Source organism: Erinaceus europaeus, chromosome 13 (assembly GCF_950295315.1).
Source record: "Erinaceus europaeus chromosome 13, mEriEur2.1, whole genome shotgun sequence".
Classification (NCBI taxonomy): domain Eukaryota; kingdom Metazoa; phylum Chordata; class Mammalia; order Eulipotyphla; family Erinaceidae; genus Erinaceus; species Erinaceus europaeus.
Window position 1 is genome coordinate 47,921,005 of NC_080174.1, and position 16,837 is coordinate 47,937,841.

Genomic DNA, 16,837 nt, shown 5'->3' on the forward strand with positions numbered 1-16,837 from the left:
CCAGTATAACAAATCCATGTATAAGACAGGAGCAAAGCAAGCCTGAAAATAACAGGAACCAGGCAGCAGTTTAAGCAAGTAAAGAGGGCCAAGTGAAACCAGAGTGCGGAGCTAGGGAGTATGGATAATGTCTAACCTTTTACAGGGGCTAATGTTACTCAGTCACCACTGATGACCCTCATGCAGGAGTTACTACTAAACTGAGGATTCTCCAACTTCTTTTTTGCCAGAGACATTACAGCACAGCTCTGCTATTTAAGATGTTATAATTTTTTTCCTTGTCTTTTTTTTATGTGGTACCAAGAATTGAATACCAAGGATTGAACACAGAATTTCACATATGTCTGGTATACATATACATACTTATAAGTTCCCAAGCCCTTTCTGAATTTTCACAAAGAAATGTTTTAAAATACACTTTAATGGTGAAGTAGGTCTGTAGGTGTCTTTTTCTCTCCCTCTCTATCTCCTCTCCCCGCTCAATTTTTCTCTATCTTATCTAATAAAAAAGGAGAAAAGAGAATGGAAAGGAGGAAAAAATGACCACCAGGAGTGGTAGATTTGTAATGCCAGCACCAAACTTCAGCAATAAAGCAATAATCCTGGTGGCAATGAAAAAAAAAAGGACTATGAATATGAGTATTCATGCATGTCTTTATATGACTATGCTTGCATGTCTCTTCGGTTTGCATGTCTCTTCGGTAACTAAGAGTGTAATGATTATAGAGTAGTTACCAAAGACTTTGAAAGAAAAAGCCTATTGACTGATGGGTGTATCCTTTTCCATTCTCTTTTTTTCATGATTTGGAAAGACATGTACAGTGCCCAGGGTCTCACAAATGCAAACAATGTGATCAATCTACCCACTAAGCCACTTCCCAGCAGAGATTTTCCATTCTTAGCATCAGTTTATGAGACTCAGCTATTCAATGCCCTTGACAATACTTGGTGCTTTCAATTTTTAAAAAAATACAATCAAATACTCAGCTCAAATTACCTGCTGGTAATGGGGGAAAGTTTTCAGAGCCTTAAAAAGTAGACAGGTGACTTCTGACAACAGACAGACAGGCATCCCCCTGGCCAGTCCCAGGCGTGTTAGATTGAGAACGCAAGCACTGGCTGTGAATTGCACTGACAAATCAAATGGATGAATCCTCATTCCTACAGCCACAAGCTGAAGACAGATTGAAAGTGTAGCATATGACAGATTGACAGTGTAGCATATGACAGATTGACAGTGTAGCATATGACAACATTAATATTCTCGACACTGTCAGATTTTTATGTAGACTGACAAAAAATAGCAGAGAAAGCAATTGATTTACAGCTATTCATTTACTTCCTAAGGTGATCAGCGATACCTTCCTACTCAAATGTAGCCATTACCATGACTGGCTTTAAGCAAGTCAATTCCTTTCTCAAGTCCTAGGTTCAATCTCCATGCACCACCATAAGGCAGAGCTAAGCAGTGCTCTGGTATAAATAAATAAATAAATAAATAAATAAATAAGGCACAGTGAATTCCTGCTTCTCAACTAAGTCCTGTTTTAAGCCAAATAGTGCAATTATCCAATGATCTCTTCTTGGGCAAAAGTACAGATGACTTACGATTGGTCCCAAATAGATTCGTTTGCTCAAAACAAGAAAACTTGCAGTTATCCTAAGAAACCCAACACCCATCCAAAAAAATCTGTGTAAACATATGTTCTTGGGAGCACAATTTGTAATAGCCAAAACCTGGAAGCAACCCAGGTGTCCAACAAGATAAGTGGCTTAGTAAGTTGTGATATATATTACTCAGCTATAAAAAAATGGTGACTTCACCGTTTTCAGCCGATCTTGGATGGACCTTGAAAAATTCATGTTAAGTGAAATAAGTCAGAAACAGAAGGATGAATATGAGATGATCTCACTCTCAGACACAAGTTGAAAAACAAGATCAGAAAAGAAAACACAAGTAGAACCTGAACTGGAATTGGCTTAATGCACCAAAGTAAAAGATTCTGAGGTGGGTGGGTGGGGAATATTCAGATCCAAGAAGGATGACAGAGGACCTAGTGGGGGTTGTATAGTTATATAAGGAAAACTGGGAAACGTTATGCATGTACAGACTAATGTATTTACTGTTGAATGTAAAACATTAATTACCCAATAAAGAAATTAAAAAAAAAGAAAACTTGCAGTTCAACTAACATTTTAAAATATTTTTTAATTGCCACCAGGATTATTGCTGGGGCTCAGCGTCTGCATGATGAATACACTGTTCCTGGCTGTCTTTTTTTTATTCCATTTTGAGAAGGAGTAGGGGAAGACAAAGAGAAAGAAAGAGACACATCTGTAACATGGCTTCACCAATGGAAAAGCTTCCCCTCCACCCTGCACCCCACCCCACAGGTGGAGACAGGGCCTTGAGCCTGTATCTTTGTCCAAGGTCTCATGTGTACCCTTTCCAGGTGTGCCACCACCTAAATCTGAAACTTAACATTACCCCTTCTCTATCAGACACTGGAGCTCCATGCCTATATGATTCCACCATTCCCAGATTGAGGGAGTTGGGCAGTAGTGCAGCAGGTTAAACATATATGGCAGGAAGTGCAAGGAACAGCCTAAGGATGCTGGTTCAATCCACGGGTGCCCCACCTGCAGGGGAGTCGCTTCTCAGGCAGTGAAGCAGGTCTGCAGGTATCTTTCTCTCCCTGTCTCCCCCTCCTCTCTCCATTTCTCTGTCCTATCTAACAATGATGACTTCAATAAAAACAATTATAATAACTACAACAATAAAACAGCAAGGGCAACAAAAGGGAAAATAAATTTAAAAAGAGAGACTGAGAGAAGAAAAAAAAGAGCAAGCAGGATAGATGAAGACAAAAAAAAAGCTATAGTCAATATGTTTGGTGAACAACTGTAATTGATCCAAGTAAGAAGAAGTTATAACTATGTTTCTGGGATGCAGTTACCTTTAAAATGGCAGATATAGATACTTGCACTGAAAATGTTGCTATCAAAAGCCTGTAGAGGGCTTCCTTCATAAAACATAACCTATTCCTGTATTGGCTCAGTGCTTCTGAAATCTGACACATATTGGCTTCACCAGCAACCTGTAAAACAATGTTTCACCCATCATCTGCAGTGCTTGAAACAATAAATTGTTCTAAGTGCTTTATAGCATTGCTTTCATTCATTGTGAGTCTAAGAAGTGAATGAATTCTACCTCAGCCTCTCAGTTTTAGTGATGGATCATTAGAGGTCAAATGTTCCTAAATTGATGAAATCAGTAAGGAGTGGAAGCAACCTAAATGCCCATGATCAGATAACGGGATAAAGTCAGGGAATATTATTCTGCAATTAAAAATAGTGTCCTGTGGGTGGGGGTATAGCATAATGGTTATGCAAAGAGACTTTGATGCCTGAGGCTCTCAAGTCCCAGGTTCAATCCCCCATACCACCATAAGCCAGAGCTGAGCAGTGCTCTGGTAAAAAAAAAAAAAAAAAAGATAGTGTCCTTTGTCCTTTGGCAGATAGTTGTAAAGATGACTGTTGGCCCATGTCTACAACCTTAGGGGAACTGTGGGGGACTGCAGTGGGGAGACTGAAGATTCAGAATTCTGGTGGTGGGAATGGTATGGATTTAAACCCCTGTTGACATGTAATACTGTAATATAAAAAACAATTATGGGACTTGGGTGGTCACACAGTGGGTTAAGCGCACGTGCCACAAAGCGCAAGGACCAGCATAAGGATCCTGGTTCGAGCCCCCAGCTCACCACCTGTAGGGCTGTCGCTTCAAAGGCGGTGAAGCAGGTCTATAGGTGTCTTATCTTTCCCTTCCCCTTTTGGTCTTCCCCTCCTCTCTCCATTTCTCTCTGTCCTATCCTAGAACAATAAAACAACAATGGGGAAATAAAGGGAGTAAATAAATATATTTTAAAAAATGTATAAAGATAGTATCCTTTGGAACAAAAATGATGGATGGAACTAGGAATGAAGTAAGGATAAGAAAGAAAACTACCAGATGGTTTTGTTCATACTTGGGATATTGGAAACTGCAACATGAACTTGGGAAAAAACAGTCAAATGGTCTCTAGGACTCTGCAAGAACTATTAATATAGTGATTCTATTTGGAGGGTAGACACAATGCAAATGGGTGCAGTGTAGAACTATTCCCCTGTAAATAATTCATTACACTGTTCGTTACAATATATGTTTAATATTTTATTTTGAGAATGAGATACAGAGGAAGACCCAGAAAGACCTCTGGGTCTTTCTGCTCAGCTCTGGTTTATGGTGGTGCTGGGGATTGAACCTGGGCCCTCAGAGCCTCAGGCATGAAAGTCTTTTGCAGAAGTATTTCTGTAGGTATATTCAAATATGAGAAAGGATGAAATCTTGCCCTTTGCTACAACAAAAATGAAGCTGGAGGGAACTTTACTAAGTGCAAGAACTCAGAAGGAGAACAAAAACCGTATGATCTCATTTATACGTGGCATAGAAAGAAAGAAAAACAAGGAAGCAAACCTTTGACTGCCTGAAGAATTGAGCTTACCAGGACGGCACCACTCCTGGTTGACTTTTTCAGATACAGATAGAGTGGGGTCAGGCTTGAAGCTGGACAGTGCACATGGAAAAGTCAGAGGACTATCCTATGTAGCTAGTCTGAAAGTTTAAAAAGTTGGAGAGAAAAAGCTCCTTATCACAAATAGATCTTCCTGTACAAGTCCCAGAAAACAAGTCTCTTACTCAATCTGAACATTGCAATCACTAATCTACCTGATGGCTCCCACCTTTTCCTAGAGACACCAAAATGATTAATAGAACTTTTCATACAATTGCTGTTTTTTGTGCTTGTTTTTTGGACTGCTGGGGCCTTGCACATGTGCAACTCTATGCTCTTAGTAGACTTGTTCTTTTCCTCTTAAATTTGAGGTAGACACAGAAAAGGGAAAAAGAGTGATAGAAAAAGAGTGACACTACAGCAATGGTCCTCCATTCACGAAGCCTCCATCAGCACCATGCATAGTGTTCCCACCCACATGCTGCCAAGGGTCTTTCTCCATGGTAAGTTGTGTGTTCTATGGATGAGCTATGTTCTAGCAAGTTCCACAGTTGCTATTTTCAAATCAAAATAAAATGTGAATGCAACCAGTGCTTCCGCAAATCAACTTTAATCTCTCACTCAGTACAGGAAAAATTACAGGGGGTGATGCACCTGGTTAAGTGGATACATCATAGTGCACGAGGGCCAGGTTCAAGGCCCTGGTCCCCACCTACAGGGGGAAGCTCTACAAGTGTGAAGCAGGGCGGCAGGTTTCTCTCTGTCTTTCCCTCTCTATCTTAACATCCCCTCTCAATTTTTCTCTGTAGTTATCCAATAATAAGTATAATTTTTAAGAAAGAAAAACTACATATGACAAATATTTTTAAAAGGGGGGGTTAAGGGCTAACAGAGCTCATGCCTGGCATGTGCATATCCCGGGAGTCTGAACTCCAGTACCATATAAGAAAGCAACAAGGATGGAGTAGGACTTCGGTATAGCCAGCTCACCTGGGAGGGCGACTGCTTTATCGTGTGTATGACCCAGGTCAAGCCCTGGATACATGACACAGGAGTACTTACAGCACTAAGGAGAAGCTTGGGTGCCCTCTGTCTCTATCTGAAAAAGTCATTCCAGTGCAGTGAAGCATACTTTCATTTTCACTGGCTCTTTTTTTTTTTTTTTTTAATTTCAGATAGAGAAGAAGACAGCCATCTAACAAGAATACCACAGCAGGGAGTCGGGTGGTAGCACAGCTGGTTAAGAGCAGGTGGCACAAAGCACAAGGACCAGCATAAGGATCCTGGTTCCAGCCACCGGTTCCCCACTGTGAAGCAGGTCTGCAGGTGTCTATCTTTTTCTCCCCCTCTGTCTTCCCTCCTCTCTCCATTTCTCTGTCCTAGCCAACAACAATAACTACAACAATAAAACAACAAGAGCAACAAAAGGGAATAAATAAATATTTTTTAAAATACCAGAGCAAAAACCCTATCATTCATGGCTCAAAACCTGGGTCCTTATCCATGGTAATTAGTGTGTGCTCTACCAGGTAAGCTATTTCCTGGGCTCTTTTAAAAACTGCTGTTTGTCAATCACCAAAAAGAAGTGTCAGGGGTGGCGGGATAGTTAGTATATAATGGTTTTGCAAAGAGACTCTCATGCCTGAGACTCCAAAGTCCCAGGTTCAATCCCCCGCACCACCATAAGCCAGAGCTGAGCAGTGCTCTGGTAAAATAAAATAAATAAATAAATAAATAATAAATAAATAAATAAATAAATATTTTTTAAGTGGTATCAGTCATATAGATTCATTGCTTTAATAATTTTATGTAGCTGTCAATAGGTGAAAAACAAAAGCGTTTTGTGTTATAAAGACTTTCGTACAAGTACAGGGGAGTAATTTGCCCTCCCAAAGCTTGGTCTCCTTACCTATATAAAAGAATGACTAAGTACAAAACAACATGTTGACACAGTTGCTACACAGGAAGTACTGTGCATATGTCTGTACGTGTCACTATTCAGTTACAATGGGAGACATGGAGGCCAAAGCTGTACCTTGCTTAAGGTTGCATTTCCACTACTTACCACACAGTAGGTACACAATGAGTACTGTCAAGATCAGGAACTTGCATGCCTTTATAGCTTTTTAATACCTAGTACAAATTCTGATATACAACAAAAGCTTACTACTCTCTTCTGAACAAATGGAACATACTTCTTTCAGGCAAAAACCATCAGGTCAGGAAAATAGCTCCCCTGGGGGAGTGCTGGATTTGTAATGCCTAAGGTTCCCAGGTCAATCCTGGTGGCACATAAACCAGAGCGAAGCTCTGGACTCTCCCATGTGGAACAGTCTCTTTCATAATATGTAATGGATCCTTTTCTTTTTAATTCTCAGAAGATAGCTCATCCCCTAAAACATAGGCCTTACCATGCCTGAAACCAGCTTGGGTTTAAGGCCCAGTGCCACATGAAAGCACCATGGACAATAATGGAGGCGCTCCGTGGATGGTGGAGCAGTGCTGTATTATTGTCTCTCTTTCTCTCACTCAAAAAGAGAATGAAGTATAGAAAATTGGACCAGCAAGGCTGTGTGGTGGTAGCAAACATATACAAAGCCCTGAGTTTTAGCACTGCTGCATTGAACAGAAAGGAAAATAACCAGCCCTCGAACCTTCCTTAGTAGTAAAGACATCAGAATAACCAGCATTTGTGGCCAGCAGTCCCACAAACTGCAGCTTGGGCCGCTGCTGAATAACCAGTTCTACAGCTTCATCAGTGATGGCACTGGCCCCCGAGATATCTATCCACAGGGGACAGGGTATTCGGCAGAATAGCCTCCTACTGCAGCAGATGAAAAGCAAGCTCTGATCTGAGTTTCCCGTGGTCAGAAATATCAAGGTGAAGCAGACATTTAAGTTCCCTCATTACATGGAGAATCTTTGATTTAGTCATGGTCAGGCATTTCAGAGAGTTCATTGTGCAAGATTTGAGTTGATCTTTACAGGTAAGGAGAGCAGAGATGTTAGTGACCAAAATACTGGAGATATCCAAGCTTTCTAGTCTTGGTAACTGAGCAACAGTAGCCAAATCTTCGCTATAAAAAGGAACATCGAAAACACTTAGAACTCGAAGGCCAGTGAGCTGACCAATGAAGAGAAGTCTTGAATCTTGAGGAGTGCTTGCTGAATCCAAAAGGAGACACTGGAGGTTTTGCTGGATCCAACTACTGCTGCACAGCCCACTTAGGATATCTGAGATGCAGAGGTCATTGTGCACTTCAGTAGCCTCCAGTTCAGTGAGTTGATGATGGCAGAAGGCTTTTTACGAATACAGCAGTAGAGATTTTAGCTTTCTGAATATTGACCAGTTTCAGTTTCATTTGGTTGTCTTGGAAAATACTTGCTGCTCTATCAGTTAGCTTGCCTATAACAGAGCAAGAACCAGTTTGGATTAACAAATAAACTGGCAACAATGGCAATGAACTAAGGCAGATGCTACGAACAGTAATGACTACACTCACTGCTTAGTCCATGCACTCACTGCTTAGTCAGTCCATGCTCTTCATTCCAATTACCTAACATGCTCTTTGTAATACTATGAAGGGACTTTGTTATATGACAAAACTAAAGCTTAAAGATATTAACCGTTCAATGTCAAAATAGGTGGCAGAGTCAGGAACTAAAAGTCAGATTTTTACTGCAGTACCCACACTTTGAAATTCCACAGTAATGTTGTCCACAGCGAGGGGGAACAAAAGATGAAAATAAATAGGTGTGAGGTAGGGAGAAGAGGGGCGGGTTTTCTGGGTTGACAGCTGTGTGTAGGCGAGGCTTCTGGGTTGTGGACTTGAAGTGGGTGCAGAGTTTCTGAAGAGAGAGAGGGGCGCAGGCATGGGCAGAACTTGGGCACGATGGTGCTTGTGTAGGACTTTCCGAGCCAGGTATGATAGTGTGTGAGCAGAGCTTTGGTGCTGGGGTCTGAGCTCCGAGACAAGAGCTTCTTGGAGAATTTAAAAAGATTTATTCATTTATTTACTTACTTATTATTGGACAGAGACAAATTGAGAGGGGAGGTGAAGAAAGAGAGAGACAGAGACACACCTGCAACACTACATCACCACTGCAGGTGGGGATCAGGGGCTTGAACCGGGGCCCTTGCTCACTGTAATGTGTGCTCTTAACCAGGTGCACCACCACCTAGCCCCATTATTTATTTATTTATTTATTTATTGAATGGAGACAGAGATTGAGAGGGGATATTGAGTTCTTAGAGGTTTGTGGGAAAAGCTTCTGAACTACAGCTAAGTAAGGTAAAGGAGTGAGTTGGGAGAGCTGCTGTGAAGAGGTATGAATATGACTGTACTTTTGACTGTGACTGGGGTGTTACCATAGGACCTTTGTGTAGGACACACACACACACACACACACACACACACACACACACACACACGTATGTATCGGGTACAGACAGGGTAATCCAGGGGGGAAGATAGGGAAGGAGAGGTAAAGGGAGTCACCTGTAGCAATGCTTCACCACTTGGGAAGAAGCTTCTCCCTGCAGGTGGGAGCTGAGGGCTTGAACACAGGTCCTTGCACATACTAAAGTGCCCTCAACCAGGTGCATCACCTTTCAGCCAATCCTTTGTGTAGGGCTTTTGTAAGTGAGGGGTCTGGGAGCTCGGACTAGACTGCTGAGCTTAGGAAAATAGGTTGTGGGTGCAGCTTTGCGGCCCGCAATCACAGCATTCTCTCAGAGCCCACTGTATGGCCTTATTCTGAGTCCTGATCATGAGTTACCAGGGTGGCCATTGTGCAGGTTTACATCCTGGAGGGAAAAACTGTCTCATGGGTAACTAGAATATTATGTATCAAGATTGTGCCTACAGAAAAAAAAAAAGATTTATTATTTATTTTTTTACCAGAGCACTGCTCAGCTCTGGTTTACGATGGTGTGGGTGATTGAATCTGGGACTTCGGAGCCTCAGGCATGAGAGTCTCTTTACAGAACCATTATGCTGTCTACTCGTGCCCAGAAATTTGTTTCTTTTAAAGATATTTATTTGTTTTTTGCCTCCAGGGTTATCACTGGGGCTTAGTGATGACACTATGAATCCACTGCTCCTGGTGGCAATTTATCATTTTTATTTTTTGATTGGATAGGACAGAGAAAAATTGAAGGGAGGGGAAGATGGAGCCAGACAGAGAGACAGAAACAGAGAGACACCTGCAGACCTGCTTCACCGCTTGTGAAGCGACTCCTTTGCAGGTGAGGGGCCAGGGCCTCGAACTGGGATCCTTGCATTTTGTGCTATGTGTGTTTAACCAGGTAAACCTTCTGGCCCCCTACTTATTTATTATTTGATAGAGACAGACAGAAATTGAGAGGGGATGGGGAGATAGAGGAGACAGAGAAAGAGAGAGACAGACACTCGCAGCCCTGCTTCCTCACTTGTGAAGCTTTCCCCCTGCAGGTGAGGACCAAGGGCTTGAACCTAGGTCCTTGTGGCCTGTAATGTATGTGCTTAACCACGTGTGCCACCACCTGGACCCCCTCTACAGAAATTTGTAGTATCAAAAAGTCACTCTGTACACCAGAGCTTAGTACCAAGACCCAGAGAAACTACCTGTGGTTCACATTGTTAGCTGAGTTTCTCAGTATGTGTAAAATTCACCTTGCTGGATTCATTCATAGTAGTGAAAAAGATAAGATTATTGACTTCACTGACTTTCCATTCTGTAGGAAAGACAGAGATAGCTCACCTGGTAGGGGACATGCACCTTGCCTTGTGCAGGACTGGAGGTCAAGCCTTAGCACCATATGGGAATGCTACAGCACAAGCAGAAGTTCTCATGCTGCATGCGTTCCCCCCCACACACACATATATTGTGAAAAAAGTAAGTCAGGAACATTGGAGGTGCACATGTGCAAGGCCTCAGCACCTCCCCCCACTCCCCTCCACACACAGTTAACAAATGAAGTTAAATGTCTGAGAGCAAATTGCTGTGGGGAGGGGAATAGTGGTGGGGCAGCCACTTTAATAGTGGTAGTCAGAAAGAAGAAAAAAAAAGAGGGAAAAACAGTGGCTATACCAGGTAGAAATAGTAATAAGTGTAACTTAACTTTGGAAGAGAGGTCAGCAGCCTGGAAATGGTGCAGTGGCTAAAGCACTGGGCTTACATGCATGAGGTCCTGAGTTCAGTCCCCAAAGTGGCATTCACATGTACCAGAGAAATGGTCAGGTTTCTTTTCCATCTCTCTCTCTCTCTCTCTCTCTCTCGCTCTCTCTCCCTCGTATTTGATAAATAAAATACATTTAAAAGAGAAAAGGAGTGGTCCAGGAGGTGGTGCAGTGGCTAAAGCACTAGACTCTCAAGCATGAGGTCCTGAGTTCAGTCCCCTGCAGCACATGTACCACAGTGATATCTGGTTCTTTCTTTCTCTCCTATCTTTCTCATCAATAAATAAATTAATAAAATATTTTTTATAAAAAGGAAAAAGGAGAAAAAGAGATACCAGTTTGCTTAAAGCATGGAGGTAGAAGCAGAGAACGATAAGAAATGAAGTGGGAGAGATAGCAGCTAGAGGGGCCAGAGGTGGTGGTGCACCTGGTTGAACACACATGTTAGAATGTGCAAGGACCCAGGTTCGAGCCCCCAGTCCCTCCTGCAGGGGAGAAATTTTACAGGCGGTGAAGCAGTACTGCAGGTGTCTCTTTTTCTCTTTCCCTTTCTATCACCCCCTTCCCTCTCGAATTCTGACCGTCTCTATCCAATAAATAAATAAAGATACTAATTTTAAAAAAGAGATGGCAGCTAGATGATAAGTCTGTAGGAGGAAGAAGTGATAAGAAGAGACCAAGTAACTGGTAACCAGTACCATTGATGTACTGATATATTCCTCTGGCTTGAAAAGCGACCTTATGTTGATCCCCACAGGAGGACGAAGAGGTCCCAATAGGACATCCTACTGTCGGAACCCTCTCTGTGAGCCAGGACCCTCAGGAGGCTCTGGTGGGGGCCACACCTCCAGTGCATCAGTCACCAGTGTTCGTTCCCGTGCCAGGTAAACCACCTCTCTGTCTCTTGCCCTTCATGATGGGTTGGTTCATGGGGCCAATGTGGACAGATCTCTCCTTTACTAGACTCTTTTATTTTATTTTTTCAAATATTTATTTATTCCCTTATATTGCCCTTGTTGTAGTAGTTATTGTTGTAGTTATTCTTGGTGTCGTCGTTGTTGGATAGGACAGAGAGAAATGGAGAGAGGAGGGGAAGACAGAGGGGGAGAGAAAGATAGACACCTGCTTCACTGCCTGTGAAGTGACTCCCCTGCAGGTGGGGAGCCAGGGTCTCGAACCAGGATCCTTGCGCTGTTCCTTGCGCTTTGTGCCATGTTCGCTTAGCCCACTGCGCCACCGCCAGACTCCCTACCAGACTCTTAAGATATGATATTCCAGGTACCAAATGGGGGCTTTAAGATCAGTGAGCCCCAGAAAAGGTCCAGAGGGTGGTTACTTGAACAAGTGCAATAGAACATAGTCAGTCCAAAGGCCTGGACTTACCTTCAACTGTGAGATGGACCTAATTATTCCTTCCTTTCTGAAGAGTGTTGGAAAGCCGGAAGACGATTAGAACTAGGAAAAGTGGACCCTATCCAAGGGTTCCAGGACTGGGGGAAGTAGGGGCTCTATAGTGGAGATGTGAGGTTTCTGCTGTCTTAGGGTTCAAAAAGACAACCGATGGTTAATGTTATCATCACATTATTTGGTAATTGGGTTAACTTTGAAAAGTCATTTTGTTAGGGTTTGCTGTACAGTATCCAGTATCTTTTATATAGCTGTGCTATTGGATGCTTCTATTCTACTTGGTCTAGGCTTTTGAGAGAGTCCGCATATCAAATACACAGCCTATATATTAAAAAGATTCAGTTTGTGTTTTGAAAAACTTTGAGACATACAGTTGATTTTTCCCCCTCATATTAATTAACTACTGATTTATATGTCTAATTTTGCTAGGAGTGTACATTAACACCATTCCCACCATCAAAAGACTGTGACCCATCCCTCCCACCCACTCCCACCCCGCACTGGCCCAGGAAGCTACATGTCTACCCCTCACCACAGGGTTTTTACTTTGGTGCCCTACTTACAATTTGATCAGGTCCTGCTTTTAGTTTCCCTTTCATATCTTCTTAGTCAGCTTCTGTTGATGAGTAGGATCATCCCATACTCATCTTTATCTTTATGACTTAGCTCACTTAACATAATTCCTTCTAGCTCTGTCCAAGATGGGTCAGAGAAGGTGGGTTCATTGTTCTTGATAGCTACATAGTATTCCACTGTGTATATATACTACAGCTTTCTCAACCACTAATCTGTTGTTGGGCACCTGGATTGATGCCAGGTTTTAGCTATTATGAATTGTGCTGCTATGAACATAGGAGTACACACCTCTTTTTGGTTGGGTGTTATGGAGTCCTTGGGGTATAAACCAGGAGAGGAATTACTGGATCATATGGAAGGTCCATGTCTAGCCTTCTGAGAGTTTTCCAGACTGCTCTCCACAGAGGCTGTACCAATTTTGCATTCCCACCAGCAATGTAAAAGGGTTCCTCTGTCCCCACATCCTCTCCAGCATTTGTTGCTGCTGTCCTTTTTGATGTATGCCATTCTTACAGGAGTGAGGTGGTATCTTAGTATTGTCTTAATTTGCATTTCTCTGACAATCAGTGACCTAGAGCAGTTTCTCATATGTTTGTTAGCCTTTTGGATCTCCTCTGCAGTGAATGTTTTGTTCATGTCCTCTGCCCATTTTTGGATGGGGTCATTTGCTTTTTTGGTGCTAGTTTGCTGAGCTCTTTATATATTTTGGTAATTAGTTTCTTGTCTGATGTCTGGCATGTGAAGATCTTCTCCCATTCTGTGAGGGGTCTCTCTGTTTACTTAATAGTTTCTTTGGATGTGCAGAAGCTTTTCAATTTGATGTAGTCCCATTGGTTTGTTTCTGCTCTAGTCTTCCTTGCAATTGGGTTTGATTCATCAAAGATGTCCTTGAGGTGTAGGTGTGAAAGTGTTTTACCAATGTTTTCCTCTAAGTATTTGATTGTTTCTGGTCTGACATCTAGGTCTTTGATCTATTTGGAGTTGATTTTTGTTTCTGGTGAGATAAGGTGGTTCAGTTTCATTCTTCTGCATGTTACAACCCAGTTTTCCCAGCACCATTTATTGAAGAGAGCCTCCTTTTTCCATTTAATCCTTTGGGCCCCTTATCAAAGATTAGATGCCCATAGGTGTTGGGATTTATTTCTGGGCTTCAATTCTGTTCCACTGGTCTGTGTGCCTATTTTTGTTCCAGTACCATGCTGTTTTGATGATGATGGCTTTATAATATAGTTTAAGCTCTGGGAGTGTGATGTCTCCATTTCTGTTTCTTTTCCTCAAGATGGTTTTGGCAATTCTAGGTATTTTCAGGTTCCAGATAAATGATTGTAATGTTTGTTCTATTCTCTTAAAGAAGCTTGGTGGAACTTTGATGGGTATTGCATTAAATTTTTATATGGCTCTGGGGAGAAAATTCATTTTGATGATATTTATTCTTCCAATCCATGAGCATGGGATATCTTTCCATTTCTTGGTATCAGTTTCTATTTCCTTGAGTAGCGATTCATAGTTTCAGCATACTAGTCTTTCACTTCTTTGGTCACCTTTTTCCTAGATATTTGATTGATTTTGCTGAAACAGTAAGTGGGAGTGATTTCTGGATGTCTTTTTCAGATTTAGTGTTTGCATAAAGAAATGCCACTGATTTTTGTACATTGATTTTGTAGCCTGATACCTTGCTATATTGCCTAATAACTTCCAGTAATTTTCTGCTGGATTCTTTAGGTCTTTCTATGTATACTATCATATCATCTGCAAATAGTGAGAGCTTGACTTCTTCCCTTCCAATCTGTATTCCTTTGATTTCTTTCTCTTGCCTGATTGCTATGGCAAGAACTTCCAATACTATGTTGAAGAGTAATGGTGACAGTGGACAGCCCTGTCTAGTCCCCGATCTGAGGGGGAATGCTTTAAGCTTCTGTCCATTGAGTATGATGTTGGCTGTAGGTTTGCTATATATAGACTCCACTATCTTGAGGAATTTCCCATCTATTCCCATTTTTTGTAGAGTTTTGAGCATGAATGGGTGTTGGATCTTGTCAAAGGCTTTCTCTGCATCTATTGAAATAATCATGTGGTTTTTGGCTTTGCTTTTATTGATGTGGTGAATGACACTGATTGACTTACGGATGTTGAAGCAGCCTTGCATTCCTGGGATGAATCGCACTTGGTCGTGATGAACAATCCTTTTGATATGTTGCTGTATCCGGTTGGCCAAGATCTTGTTTAATATTTTGGCATCTATGTTCATCAGAGATATCGGTCTGTAGTTTTCCTTTTTTGTTCTGTCCCTATCAGCTTTTGGTATCAGGGTGATGTTGGCTTCATAGAAGGTAGAAGGGAGTATACCTGTTTCTTCAGTCTTATGGAATAGCTTATAAGTATGGGTATTAACTGTTTCCTGAAAGTTTTGTAGAATTCGTTTGTGAAGCCATCTGGTCCAGGACTTTTGTTGTTGGGGAGATTCTTAATAACGGTTTCAATTTCTTTGTCTGTGATTGGTGCATTTAGATTTTGTAGTTCTTCTTGGTTCAGTTTTGGAAGGGCATATGTTTCTAGGAATTGTTCCATTTCTTCCAGATTCTCTAGCTTGGTGGCATATAGTTCTTTATAGAAGTTTTGCAGGATTTTTTGGATTTCTGTGGTGTCAGTTGTGATATCTCCTCCATCAATCTTTTGTATGGTTCTTTTATTTTCGATGTGGTTTATTTCTGCTCTAACTATAGTGATTTCTGTCCTTCTGGTTGCTTTAGGGTTCCTTTGTTCCTCTTCCTCTAAGTCCTTGAGGTGTACAGTAAGGTCGTTCATTTGAGCTTCTTCTTGGTGTTTAATATGTGATTGTATGGCTATAAGTTTCCCTCTCAGTACTGCTTTAGTTGTGTCCCAAATATTTTGATAGGTTGTGTCTTCATTTTCATTTGTTTCCAGGAACATTTGAATTTCCTGCTTGAGTGAGTCTCGGACCCAGTGGTTCTTAAGGAGTATGTTGTTTAGTTTCCAAATTCTGTGACTTCTAATAATTTTCTGTTTGTTGTTAAATGTTAGTTTTACTCCACTGTGGTCTGAGAAGATACTTGGGATGATTTCATTGCTCTTGAATTTATTGATTCTGTCTTTGTGGCCTAACATGTGATCTATCCTTGAGTATGTGTTATGTGGATTTGAAAAGAAGGTGTATTCCAGTTTTTTGGGGTGGAGGAGTCTGAAAATATCCAAGAGGTCTAGTCTGTCAATCTCTTCATTCAATTCTCTTGTATCTTTATTGGTTCTCTGCTTTGTTGGTCTGTCTAAGTGTGAGAGTGGGGTATTGAAGTCTCCCAGTATTATTGTATTACTATTGATGTATTTTTGAAATTCTTTCAGTAGGTGCTTAATGTATTTAGATGGTCCCTCATTGGGTGCATAGATGTTAATAATTGTTAAGTCTTCTTGGCTGATAGATCCTCTAATCATTATGTAATGTCCTTGCCTATCTTTTATTACTTTATTTAATTTAAAATCTATCGTGTCTGAGATGAGAATGGTTGTTCCTGCCCTTTTTTGTGGTCCGTTAGCCTGTATGATAGTTTTCCATCCTGTCACTTTAAGTCTGTGTTTATCTTGTTGTGACAGATGGGATTCTTGCAAGCAGCATATGGTTGGGTTATGTTTTCTGATCCATCCCCCCACCCTGTGCCTTTTGATGGGTGAGTTTAAGCCATTGACGTTTATTGATATTATGGATTTAATGTATTGTAGTGCCATTGTTCAAAAAAATTGTTTGCTCTTATATATTGCAAGTATTATAGTGATGTTCTTGTTTATAAGAGGTCTTTTAGAACCTCTTTAAGGGCTGGCTTGGTGATGGTTGCCTCCTTTAACTGTTGTTTGTCTAAGAAGGTTTTGATCCATCCATCTAGTTTGAATGAAACTCTAGCAGGATATATTATCCTTGGTTGAAACCCTTTTTCATTCAGGGCTTGATAGATATCTTGCCATTCCCTTCTGGCTTTTAGAGTTTGAGTGGAGAAGTCTACAGATAATCTATGGGTTTTCCCTTGTATGTGACTTTTTGTTTCTCTCTTGCAGACTTCAGGATCCTTTCTTTATCCTTACTTCTTCTCATTGTGACTATGATGTGTCTTGGTGTCTTCAGGTCTGGGT

At 41.3% G+C, this 16,837-nt stretch overlaps 1 pseudogene; it reads right to left on the reverse strand.

The window, feature by feature from the left end:
* Positions 1-6,894: 6,894 nt before the first annotated feature.
* LOC132542370 (protein zyg-11 homolog A-like) lies at positions 6,895-11,644 on the reverse strand (annotated as a pseudogene).
* Between the last annotated feature and the right edge of the window lie 5,193 nt (positions 11,645-16,837).